Source organism: Rhodamnia argentea, chromosome 3 (genome assembly GCF_020921035.1).
Source record: "Rhodamnia argentea isolate NSW1041297 chromosome 3, ASM2092103v1, whole genome shotgun sequence".
In the NCBI taxonomy this organism is placed as follows: domain Eukaryota; kingdom Viridiplantae; phylum Streptophyta; class Magnoliopsida; order Myrtales; family Myrtaceae; genus Rhodamnia; species Rhodamnia argentea.
In genome coordinates, this window is record NC_063152.1 from 15,008,872 (window position 1) to 15,022,957 (window position 14,086).

The 14,086-nt window shown below is 39.3% G+C and overlaps 1 protein-coding gene across 1 annotated transcript in view; it reads right to left on the minus strand.

Moving 5' to 3' along the window:
* The window catches only part of LOC115729247 (disease resistance protein RUN1-like), a 1,053,956-nt gene that overhangs the window by 867,004 nt on the left and 172,866 nt on the right, over positions 1-14,086 (minus strand). The gene's annotated exons all lie outside the window — the stretch shown is intronic.

Genomic DNA, 14,086 nt, shown 5'->3' on the forward strand with positions numbered 1-14,086 from the left:
TACTTTTTGTCGTGCCTCATGTGATGAGGATGACTTCAATAGTTAGTACCTGCTGAGTCGCCGTGTCCGATGGATCGTGTTCACAATGAGCATTTGAAATTGCTAATAAAAAGTCCACTCACCGCGCCTTCAAACCAAAAACAAACAAACATCTAAGGACAAGGTGACCCTCTGCATTTCGGACTTGGGCGGAAAGATGCAATTGCGACACCTAGCTATATAATTGTTGGTGGGGAGCTTGTTGTCCACTTTAGAGGGTAGAATGGATTAGGACAAGGCAATCCTGGCTCATTCCATTTGTTTATGATGACTCTGCAAGTTTTCACTAACATTCTGCTTACTTTGCAGACAATCATCCGATCTTCTTGAATGGAGATAAAGAGTCATTTCTTACTGTAAAATCTAGTTTTGAGGAACTCTACAATTATCTCCGATCGGAAACTCAACCTCAAAGAACCGAGATGTTTGGAGCTAAAATCAGGGCACAACTGTTACAGTGACTTCTTGGAACTCAATCACTTCAAAGCTGGTTCTTCGTTATCTGAAGTTTGGGGCTGCCTTTGATCCGGAAAGATTGAAGAATGTTGACTGCAATTTGGGAATTTTTATTTGATGAGTGTCGCATAAACTAAGTCATTGGACGGCTAATGAACTTATCATGCTGGTCAATTGGGACTTATTGGCATTGTAGTACACATAATTGTGAACTATTGCCGAGATATTTTCATCTTGCCTAAGAGAACAAATTGAGTAGAAGTGTGATGCTTCCTTTTGGAAAGGCTCCGCGGTGCATGGAGCAAAAGGTGTGTCTACCTAAGAAGCAAGCAGGCTTGGGACTAAACGAAATTACTGGAATGGAATGATGCTTGAACCCTGACTGATAATTTCGAGCATTTCCTTGAAGACCAATTACTTGTGAAGAGTTTCTGGTCTTTAAAGTTGTGTTCTGACTCGCCATATCGCTGAATAAGGGGAAAAGGATGAAAATGAAAATGAACATATATTAGTTATTCAACTCTGACCAAAATCGAAGGTTTTATTTCGATCGATGAGGCCCTTGATGAAATTGAACTTGGTGATGGAAAAAGGAATGTTGATCACCAAGTGCACTTCAATGACGAGGAATGAGAATGGAGCGCATGTGCCACTTTTTGAATCCGTGAATTAAACGATGGGTTTGCTTCTTTTTGGAAAGAGCGGTTGGTTTAAAGCTGGGTTACACTTGGCAAAATCACAAACACGTGGTCGACGTTACAGAGTGGGGTTTCTTCAGACGGAAGAGAGAAGGGACAAGCGTTGGCTGTAGGAGGTAATCTCGTTCACGCATGTTGGATTTTATGGGGTGTACGGTAAGTATCATGGTCTGCCCATGTAGGCTACCACACCCCTTATAGCATTAGATAACTGCTAAAGGCAATTACTCATTTTTGAACGTGAATAAGAATCACGTTTCTTCATTCTGTTGAAAAGTGTCGCTTCGGACGCTCAATGAACAAGAGAAGAAGAAAACGTCAATAAATGTCTCTTGATCGTCAAACGAACGAAGGACTCTCTCGAGGCTGCATTATGTTATATTTAATCTGTGAAAACCCGAGGTGCGTTTGTTACGTGATGCATTTCTCCGATCGGTGATTCAAGATTGATTCTAGGGCTTGTTAATTCCGTGTAATCCGTTGCGTATGTTAATCGGGATCGGTTCCCATCATTGGTATCAGAGCCATTGTTTTTGTTTCCTGATTGTTGTGAACGTTCGTAATCGTTTTTAGCGTGAAAGAATCACCTGTATGTAGTTTTTCGTCGGTACTGTTCATAGCCCATTGATATAATGTTTACCATTTGTTTATGGTTGAATTATGGGTGCATTTTTTTTTCGTGGGTTATGGAGACTTGCAAATTAGTGTTTTCTGGCCATGGAGTTCTTCGCCAATTCTGGTCAAATTTCAGCGAATCACAGCCTGGCTTCCGGCAACTAGGGTCACACCGCCAAGGGGACTTAAATCCCCAATGGTTGTCGGCATTTGGTTGTTCGCCAGAGACGAATTTTTGCGAGGAATTTTGCGGATTAGGGTTCCGCGTCCGAGCACTTTTCGCTCGATTCCGGAAAAAATTTCTTCACTGTTTTCGTTGATTCTTAGATCTATGTGGTCGCGCTGACGTGATATTTAAAACCCACTATTAATTTTGGTTTATGGTGGGTTGTCGGAGGAGAATCGACGATGGAATGAGCGGCGGTGGAAGTCGTTGTTCTTACGTGAAGGAAGCCAGAAAATTCCTTCCTGTTCGTGCGCAAGAAGGAGATCACGTGCAAGTCATGCGCGGGCGGTTTCCCAAAAAAAAAAAAATGGAAGAAGAAATCGTGGGCGCTGGTGAGCGTGCAAATGGGGCACGTGCTGAACCTTTATGTATAATAATAATAATAAAAAAAAAAAGGAGGGGCCCAACCTGCGAAAGTGGGATTTGAACCCACGCCCACTCCACTTACATCTAGTGCCCATTACCACTCAGCTATGTTGGCTTCAATGGTTTAGACTGGTGCAATAATTTTAACAAGGCGTACGTACCTAATTGTACAATAAAATTCTGATTTTGCCCTTAGACGCGCGCACTACCCTTTTGGCCCCTGATTTGTGCCAGAATTTACAGTTTTGCCCCTAGCCGATTAATTTACTATATTACCCCTTTAGTTAATTTACAATTCATTTCCTGCCCATGTATATTAACTTTTTTGCCCTTACATGCAATATTGTGAATATTTTACATGAAATTAAATGTACTTGTCTTTTATATCTTGCATTGTGAAATTAGAGTATGGTTTGATACTTGAATTATTTCTATATTAGTTCAAATTATGCTATGCCATGCTATTATTATTTTTTTATGATTACAAGATAGGTGGATCATTATATGATTTATGATCTTCATTCAAGTGGGGAGTTTTATAAAGTTTTAGTAACTTTAACGAACTCAATTTTACATAAATGATTATATTAAAGGTAATTTCAAACGAGGATTCTTAGACGATGGTTGGGAACATAGTAAACTTTCGAATCTGAGACCTTATGTGAAATTACTTATTAATATAATTAGTTAGTGTAAAATAGATGCATAAATGTTAGGCATTGATAGTTCGTGTATACATGTCTATAGAACTTCGTGTTCAGATATAATGACTTTAGCTTCCTAGAATATCGTAGCTGAGCATGACAAAGGAGAGAAATTGGATGGCGAAAATTATGAAAACTGGAATATGAGAATCCAAGATGTGCTAGAAGAGCAAGAAGCACTATGAGCTCTTAACCTAGTTATGGAAGAACATTAAGATGGGAATACTGCACGATATAGAAGAGAAAAAGAAGCCTTTGCTGCATGGAAAATGATGAACTCCATTGCTTGCATTATGTTGTTGAGTAGTATGAAGAATGATTTTATGCGTGAGTTTAGGCATTTCTGAAAATGCCAAAGTCAAGTGGGAGGTATTAAAAAACTAAGTTTGGTTAGATATCTGTCACCAACTTGAGACAGATCACTATAAGATTTGACACTTATATGATGCCTCATGGGTAGAATATGAACCACATTTTGAGGCGTTTGTCAAACATGCTAAGTGAACTGTAAAGATACATGCCATATTTTGAAGATCGATGAGTAGCAAATGCAAGCAGTAATATGTTCCTTACCTCATAGCTATGTGCATATGAATATCTACTTGATCCACAATAAAAGTTAAAGACTTTTTAGAATGCTATGCGACGCCTTGAACTAGAGGTTAATTGCCTCCTGGTGGCGAAACCTGAAATCAACATTTGTTATGCTAATTCTAGGTCAAATGGGCTTTGTGCTCCAAGCGTAAGCGTCAAGGTGGCTTTAAGAAGTTCAAAGGATAAAGAAACAGATCCTTCTGGATAGAAATCCAAGTTTAACCGACATTAGAAAGGAAAACGTCCTTTCAAGAAAAACATATCAAATGTGAAATGTTTGGACTGTGCTAAAAAGGACCACTTTGCTCATGACTGTGGTGAGTCAAAGAAGTTAGAAACCTTTTGTACACTTAAGAGTATACATATATCTCCGGTTCGGTTTTCGTAATTGAATTTCATCTTTTGTGGATTGTAGACTTAGAGACCACAGGTCATGTAGTAAAAAAAATGCCTTAGTGGAATTTCAACAGGTTCCACTTGGAGCAAAGTGGATAAATGTGGGAAATAACTCCCGAGTGGAAGTTAAAGGGATTAGCACCTGCCAATTGAATATGCGTGTTGGTCGCACCCTATTCCTACATGATATATTATATGCTCCAAAAACTTGACGGAATTTAATATTCGTGTTAGTTTTGGTTAAACTTGATTTCAGTATGAACTTTCATAACGATGGTGGTGACTTGTCGTTTGAAATAAGTTATTATGATTCTGGATGGTTTCATTGTGCTGATTATTAAGTACAATAATGTGAATATAAGTTTTTCCCTCTTTTCATCTTTTGTGATGATATGAATATGTGGCATGTTAGGTTGGGTCATTTTGGCCAATAGCAAATATTTACGTAAGCCAAATATGGCTTATTAGGCAATATTGAAAATGTCGATTTGCCTATTTGTGAGCATGCCTTGTGGGAAAAACAAAGAGGAAACCATTTGGAAAAGAAATAAGAGCTAGGTTTCCTTTGCGGTTAATCCATTCGGACATATGTGGTTCAATGAATGTAAGAGGAGGGCATGAAGTTGTTTAGGTCTATGATAGCATATGCTAATTTGCCTATCACCTTTTGAGGTGAAGCTTTATTGATTGCTGTCTAGATATTTAACCGTATGCCTTCTAAATCGGTTACTTCTACTCCATATGAGTTGTGGAAAGGTCGATAATAAGATTTGAGTTTTCTTAGACCTTGAGAATCTGCTGCCTATACTCATAAGTTCTCCTACATGTATGGAAAATTAGGCCCTAGAGGCAAAAAGAGTATCTTTATGAGATATTGAGAGCACTCAAAAGGGTACGTGGTATAGGTGAGCAAGAAAGTAAAAGTGTAACTGAATATCAATCACGAGATGTCACATTCTTAGTGAATGAATTTTCAAATAAGGGCGAGCTAAATAAATATATTCTCTGTTTCAAATCTTGGACAGTGATAATGATTTTACTAGAGCATCTCATCCAAGTGGGAGCAAAGTGAGAAGTGGGGAATTTGCTTCGACCTAGTCTCAATTGCAACCACTTGATGTAAAAATGTTGTCATTATCTAATCTGAGTTGGAGCATAATGGAGAATGATGTACTAAGTGTACAATCTCCAATTTGGCGAACAAGTCGCAAAAATCTTTCCCTGTCGACTCGTCGATGTTTAGACATTGAAGTTAAAAGCTTTTATGGTCGCTCCACAAGAAGAGAATGAGCCAAAGAATGTAAATGAGGCTCCAACTTGCCCCGATAAGGAAAAGTGGATATAAGCAATGGAAAAAGAGATGGAGTCAATAAGATCAAATCAAGTTTAGAAACCGATTGATCTTACGCATGGACACAAAGCCATTGGGAGCAAATAAGTTTTCAAAATAAAGCCTAAAGCCGATGGCTCGATTGAGAGATATAAGGTTCACCTTGTGGTGAAATGGTATAGTTAATTCACCTCATTCTGGTAGTGATTAGTATAGATATTGAATTACGTCAAATGGATGTGAAGACTGCTATTCTCAATGGAGAATTAGTAAAAAAAATCTATGTGAAACAACCTATTGGGTTTGTTACAGAAGGCCAAGAACAAAATGTATATCGACTTTTGAGATCGATATATAGCCTCAAGCGATCTTCGAGATAATGATATATACTTTTTCATAATGCCATAGTGGTATATGTTTTTTGTAATGACTGATGAGGATAATTACGTATATATCAAAAGATCCAAAGATCAATGAGTCATCTTATCATTATATGTTGATGATATACTAATTGCTAGAAGCAATATGGAGTTTACTGATATAGTCAAGAATTAGTTATATTCCAATTTTGAAATAAAGTTATGGGTGAATCTGCATACATTCTTAGAGTTAAGATTTCAAGATATTTTTCAATGAAATTGTGATCTCTTTCACAAGAGACTTATATAGATGAAGTCATTGAATGATTTGATATGCAAGATTGTAAACCCAAAGATACTCCTATTGCAAGAGGTGAAGGCCTAATCCATAGAACGGGTCCCGAGACTCCACAAGCGATTGAAGAAATGGAAAGTGTTCCATCTGCTAGTGTTGTGGAAAGCTTCATGTGCGCTATGAAGTGTACTAGACCTAATACTTGTTATGCAGTTGGAATGGTAAGTGTACCGGTCCAATCTAGGTCAAGCACATTAGATTGTCGTCAAGAGATTCTCGAGGTATCCGAAAAGTACTGCTGATTTTTTGCTAAGTTATCAAAGTAGAGATCTGCGCTTTGAAGGCTACACTGATGTTGAATGAGGAAGAGGTTTAGATAAGAAGAAATCTACCTCTAGGATTGCACTCTTACTTAGCAATGGCGCCATATCATGGAGTAGTAAAAAGCAAACGTGTATAGCCTTATCCACGATAGAAATTGATCCCGTGGTGTTATCGGCAGTAGTATGAGAAAATATTTGACTTAAGAGATGTTTGGATCAATGAGGTGTTACTAAGGATGCTACAAGTCCAATTATTGGTTAATTGTGATAGTCAAGTAGCAAGAGCCTACACTAAGGATCCACTGCAAGATCAAATATATAGTTACGAAATATAATTTTGTGAAAGACATGATTGTACGAAAAGATGTGAACGTACAATACATATCTACGCATAGATTAATAGTAGATCCTATGAAGAAGTCAATTCCTAGAGATGTTTTTTCCTTAGTCATGTGTTGACAAATAGATTAGTTCCCTACATTAAAATCTCTAGAAAGTGCGTAGAAATGAGAGTACTAGATATTTATATTTTCCAAAGTTCACGGCTAATGGTATATGTAATCATTATTGATGCCTATGAGTTTGTATGAAATTTATGCATATTAATGCTTAGTGCATTGTTTGATAAGGTATGCCGGACGGATGGAGATTAGCCTACTCACACGGGTAATCGCCTCTATTTACTTTGCGATAAATAGAGATGAGATAATTTTAAGCTTATTATCTAGGTGATAATTGAGAGCTCGAGCTTAAAGTATAAATGTCGCCTTAACAGAGTGTCAAGATGAGGTCATAATATTTATTATGTGCGAAAGTGAAATAACTCACATATTTCACTTTATCTGTCTTTAATGCCGGATGTGAGTTCCGGTGAATTCTTTTTAAAGAGAGTAGATTTGTGAACTCAAGTTAGACGTTGAGTATGTCCGAACTATCATCCGTACGGTATTAAGAGGAAAGACATACGCTCAATGAAAAAAGAGACAATACCGTAATACGTACTTCATATTACGTGTGCATGAGATGATCAATAAGAGTTGGCAAGAGTTTTGATCTCAACTTTATAGCCATGTGAGACTCTTGAGGATAAGAGTTCCTCAATTTAGTCCTCTCATGACTCTTACTTATTCTCAAGATTTCTTCTCGGTGTTCGCTATCTTAGGATGCTGCCTATGGTCATGAGATTGATTCGATCTAATGGGACATTTGTAGAAAAGCGAGCTGGATTGAAATTGAGAGGTTTAAGAGAAGAGAAAGATCAATTTATTTTGATGTCACATTCAATTTTTGTATTCACAAGTCGACCAATTATGATTATTTGAGTTTAATCATGATTGTGAATACAATGTATTGTATTTGAGTACTCAAAGAAATCGAGAGATATAATGTAAATGTGACTGATTGATCTAGGGTACTGCATACTGGATCTACTCTGAATTAATATGCCTATTTTGAGCTGCTATATACTCCTAACGGATGTATGGCAACGAGCTCTCATGATATCTTTGGTCGCACGGATTATTTGTTGATATGAACTTTGCAGAAAAGAGAGAGTTATGTTTAACCCTTTATGGGCAAGTGAGAGTTATAGGTAGCCCATCATGGGCGAGTGGGAGATGTTGGATTTTATGGGATGTACGGTAAGTACCGTGGTCCGCCCATGTAGGCTACCACACCCCTTATAGCATTAGATAACCGCTAAAGGCGGTTACTCATTTTTGAACGTGAATAAGAATCACGTTTCTTTATTCTGTTGAAAGGTGTCGCTTTAGACGCTCAATGAACAAGAGAAGAAGAAAACGTCAATAAATCTCTCTTGATCGTCAAACAGACGAAGGACTCTCTCGAGGCTGCATTGTGTACATTTAATCCGTGAAAACCCGAGGTGCGTTCGTTCTATGATGTATTTCTCCGATCGGTGATTCAAGATTGATTCTAGGGCTTGTTAATTCCGTGTAATCCGTTGCGTGTGTTAATCGAGATCGGTTCCCATCAACGCAGATGTCAATGGAGTTGGAAGCTCCAAACTCTCACTCTACGACTAAGCTCTAAATCTCGGGTTACAACTTGGAAGACTATGGCCATTCAAAAAGCAATTTGGGTTAATGCACTCTGCATCGCTATGGCCATGTCGGTACTAGTATCATGATGTGAAACCTGTATCTTCTTCCTATTAGAAATTAAACCAAATTCATGTATATCGAGGCTATTGTTGATGAACTTCCAAGACGCATGTACCAGCTTGTGCATGTACCGAGACCTATCTTTATTAGTTGAGCGTTTCAAGAGTCTTGTTGTATTTCGATGCGTAGTAAATGCTGTGTATATACATCATGTCCGTTCATGTATCTAGTGTAGATCAAGAGTCGTGTTTTAAACTTATAAATAGGGGTGTCTTGTAACCATTTCGGTGTGGGTGAATCGATTGTGAATACAGTATATTGAAAAGCCACCTTTCGTCTCCTCTTCCTTGTGTGAACATAGTTCCTTTGTGAGTGCTTATTGAGTGCCCCACAGTCGGTTTCTCCCAACAAATTGGTATCAGAGCTTCACGGTTTCGTGATTATGGCGTCAACAAGCAACCTTCCTTTTCAGTATCCAGTCCTCACCAAAGAAAACTATGGCAAGTGAAGCTTCCGGAATGAAAGCCATACTCGGCGCCCATAGTGTGTGGGATCTTGTCAACAATGGCTATGATGAGCCAGGTGAAGATGTTGCGTTGACTCAAACTCGGAGGAATGCGTTGGAGAAGACTCGTTCGAAAGATCAACTCGCGTTGTCAATCATCTTTCAAGCCTTGGATGATTCCATGTTCGAAAAAGTCTCAAATGCTACTACATCCAAGGAGGCATGGGAGATTCTTCAAACCACACACCAAGGTGTTGAGAAAGTAAAGAAGATTCGTCTTCAAACTTTGAGAGACGAATTCGAGGTAATTCGTATGAAAGAATCTGAGTCGATTTCTGATTATTTCACAAGAGTTTTAGCTATTGTGAATCGGATGAAAAGGAATGGCGAAGATGTGCCCGATGTTCGTGTTGTTGAAAAAATCCTACGGTCATTGGATAAGAAGTTCGACCACATTGTCGTCGCTATCGAGGAATCAAAAGATGTCGATTCTATGACGGTCGATGAGCTCATGGGTTCGTTACAAGTCCATGAAGAAAGACCGAAAAGAAACAAGTCCGAGCCAATGGAGGAAGTACTCCAATCTTGATTGACTATCCGAGATGACAAAGAACAAAGAAGTGACCCTGTGCAAACTCGATGGGTCAATCAAGATCGTGAATAAGGACGCGGTAGAGGCGGTTTCCAAGGAAGAGGCCGTGGACGAAGCGGAGGAAATTTCGCCCGAAGCAATGAGTGCTTTCATAATCAAAGAAGTGCTCGTGGAAGAGGAAAAAACACAAATGAGTGGTATGACAAATCAAAGGTTCGATGTTATCGTTGTAATAAATGTGGCCATTATGCTTATAAATGTTGGCAGAAAGAAAGTGCGGTAGCAAATGAAAAGGCGAACTTGGTGAATGATGGTGATCAAGTTCTTATGCTGGCATTTAAAGAAAATGCTGATGAAAAAAATGATACGTGGTACTTGGACACTGGAGCAAGTAACCACATGTGCGGTCGAAAGGAGATATTCGTCGAAATGGATGAGACAGTCAAAGGAAAAGTCTCGTTTGGTGATAATTCCAAAATTCTCGTCGAAGGGAAAGGTAGGATTCTAATTCATCTGAAGAATGGAACACGGCAGTTTATTACTAACGTGTATTATGTACCGAAGATGTCGAGCAATATTTTGAGTTTGGGACGACTTCTTGAGAAAGGATTTCTTGTCCAGATGAAAAATCTATGTCTTATGTTGAGAGATCGCAATAATAAGTTGACTGCGAATGTAAAGATGTCGAAGAATAGGATGTTCACTTTGAACATCAAAGATGAAATGTCTACATGCCTTCAAGCATGTGTAGACAATCCTTCGTGGCTATGGCACTTGAGGTTCGGCCATCTCAATTTCGGCGATATGCTTTCTCGCAAGAAGATGGTGTATGGCTTACCGCATATTGATCATCCCGATCAACCGATCAATTATGTGAAGGATGTGTTATTGGCAAGCATTCCGGAACCAGCTTTCCGAAGGGGTCGATGTATCGAGTGAAGAAGCCACCGGAGTTGATTCATTCTGATGTATGTGGTCCGATCACTCCCCAGTCATACGGTAATCATTGATTCTTTGTTATGTTTATTGATGATTTTACTCGAAAGACTTGGGTGTTTTTCTTGAAAGAAAAATCAGAAGTGTTTGATACGTTTAAGCACTTCAAGAAACTGGTTGAAAAGGAGAGTGGTTATTTTATCAAGTCTTTAAGAACCGATCGTGGAGGAGAATTTACTTATGGAGAATTCAATCAATTCTGTGATTACCATGGTATTCGACGTTTCTTAACGGCGCTGTACTCCCCACAACAAAATGGTGTGGCTAAGCGGAAAAACGGAACCATTCTCGATATGGTTCGTAGTATGTTGAAAAGCAAAAATTTGTCAAAGGAGCTTTGGGCGAAAGCTATCGGATGTGCAATTTATCTACAAAATCGATGTCCCACGCAAGGACTCGATGGTGTTACTCCCGAAGAAGCATGGACCGGGAGAAAACCTACGGTTTCTCACTTGAGAATTTTCGGGAGCATTGCTTATGCTCACATACCTGACCGGAAAAGATCGAAGCTAGAAGACAAGAGCAAGAAGCTTATTTTTATTGGGTATGATTCCTCATCGAAAGCTTACAAATTTTTTGATCCTGTTACTTTGAAAGTTTATGTAAGCAGAGATGTGAAGTTCGATGAAGATGCTTTGTGGGAAGACAATCGACAAGTCGTCGAATCCGCTCGTAGTGATTACGTCGAAATGGGGCGTGATTCCGTCGAAATAGAAGACAACTCATCGAATCCTTCATCTTCCTTTCCAACATCATTTTCAAGTCCAAGTTCATCATCGTCAACTTCTTCAAATGGTGTCGATGAACCGATAGCACCAAGATCAAGAACATTATCTAAACTTTATGAAATCGCCGAAGAACTCCATCTTGTATGTCTTCTCGCAGATTGTGAACCACTTATTTTCGATAAAGCTGCTAAAGAAGAAAAATGGAGAAAAGCCATGGATGAAGAAATAGAAGCCATCGAAAAGAATCAAACATGGGAACTCTGAGATCTTCCAAAGGACAAAAAGGCGATTGATGTCAAATGGGTGTATAAGGCCAAGAAGAACGAGAAAGGAGAAGTCACTCGTTATAAGGCCGGACTTGTTGCAAAGGGCTACAAGCGAAAAGCTGGGATCGACTATGACGAGGTGTTTGCACCTGTCATCCGAATGGAAACCGTCCGACTAATGATTTCCATTGCAGCTCAAAATCGGTGGCCCATATATCAAATGGATGTCAAATCGGCATTTCTGAATGGTGTTCTTGAAGAAGAAATCTATGCCAAACAACCACTTGGGTTTGTTGTGAAAGATCATGAAGACAAAGTGCTGAGATTGAAGAAAGCCTTGTATGGGCTTAAGCAAGCTCCAAGAGCTTGGAACTCCGGAATCAATGCTTATTTCAAGGCGAATGGCTTCGAACAATGTCCATACGAACATGCTATCTACTTGAAGCACGAGAAAGGTGATGTTTTATTGGCATGTTTATACGTCGATGATCTTGTCTTCACGGGAAATAATTTCGGATTGATCAACACTTTTAAAGCGTTGATGGTGAAAGAGTTTGAGATGACGGATAATGGTCTCATGAATTATTTTTTGGGTATCGAAGTAAAGCAAAATGAAGATGGGATTTTTATTTCCCAGAAAGGATATGCTGAAAATATCCTTGAGAAATTCAACATGAAATATTGCACTTCGGTTAATACTCCGATGGATTGTGGTGCAAAACCGTCGAAGTTCGATGAAGGTGTCGATGTTGATTCGACATATTATAGAAGCTTGATTGGAAGCTTGAGGTATCTGACTTGTACCGGACCGGATATCATGTACGGTGTCGGAATTGTGAGTCGATATATGGAGAATCCGAAGGCATCTCATCTTAAAGCAGCGAAGAGGATACTTCGGTACATCAAAGGTACTATCTCTCTTGGCTTGTATTATTATCAGTCCGAACTATTTCAACTCGGAGGTTATTCAGATAGTGACTATGGGGGAGATGTCGATGACCGAAAGAGCACTACGGGTTTTTGTATTTTATCCGGGTGAAACTGCTTTTACATGGTCATCAAAGAAGCAATCCAGTGTTACTCTGTCGACATGTGAAGCGGAGTATGTTGCCGCATCATCATGTATGTGTCATGCGATATGGTTGAGAAAGTTGCTAAAAGAAATCCATATGGAGCAAAATGATGCAACGGAAATTTTTGTTGATAATGTTTCTGCCATTGCTTTGGCAAAGAATCCAGTTTTTCATGAGAGGAGCAAGCATATCGATGTTCGATATCATTTTATTCGAGAACAAGTCAGCGACAAACAAATCGAAGTTGTGCACGTGAAGACCGGTGATCAAGTCGCAGATATTTTTACGAAACCTCTCAAGATCGAAGTGTTTCGGAAATTCAGAAGTTTACTTGGAATGATCGACGGAAGAGAATTTGGTTTAAGGGGGAGTGTTAGAAATTAAACCAAATTCATGTATATCGAGGCTATTGTTGATGAACTTCCAAGACGCATGTACTAGCTTGTGCATGTACCGAGACCTATCTTTATTAGTTGAGCGTTTCAAGAGTCTTGTTGTATTTCGATGCGTAGTAAATGCTATGTATATACATCATGTCTGTTCATGTATCTAGTGTAGATCAAGAGTCGTGTTTTAAACTTATAAATAGGGGTGTCTTGTAACCATTTCGGTGTGGGTGAATCGATTGTGAATACAGTATATTGAAAAGCCACCTTTCGTCTCCTCTTTCTTGTGTGAACAAAGTTCCTTTGGGAGTGCTTGTTGAGTGCCCCACGGTCGATTTCTCCCAACACTTCCTCGGTGTCTATTTTATGGTTTTCCTCCGAGTCTCTATCCTTGTAAATCCAACTTGCTTTTATCTGCTGACCCTCGGATCATCCTCCCGCTACTCGCACACTGGACGGAATCTACATTTCTTCAAGCTTCCTCTTGATGGCCCGAGGCAATTTGGAAATGGCTCCGATTGTTTCGTAGAAGCTTCTCTATTTCAAACAGTCCATTGCACGAGTAAATTTCAACCCACACAAGATCAGAATAAAAAGAAAACAAGTTTCTCACATGCCAAATCACCCTTTGGCAATTGAGAAATATTTGGGACCTCACATGAAGCATCGACCACTTCTCCTACCTCCAGGCCAAGAACAATAGAGACCTAGTCCCAAGAACTTGTCACACAAGTTACGGGGAACCATGAAAGAGATGGATCCGTCTTTGCAATGGAGAATCCACTTCGGCATTTCTCTTCCGATTAGGAGAATGTCAACTTTTCTCATCTCTGGAGTTCCTGTCATACGGATAGTATGCATATCAAGCATTGAGAGTTAGTGCGTGTATGAGCGAGAGCTAGATAGAGTCCGATATGACACGACAGCCGTATTGCCCCCTTTGCGGAATAATCTACAACATGAAGACAAGTCAACTTCAAGGCCGTTGGAGGAGAGGCTCAAGAAATGCGGGAGTT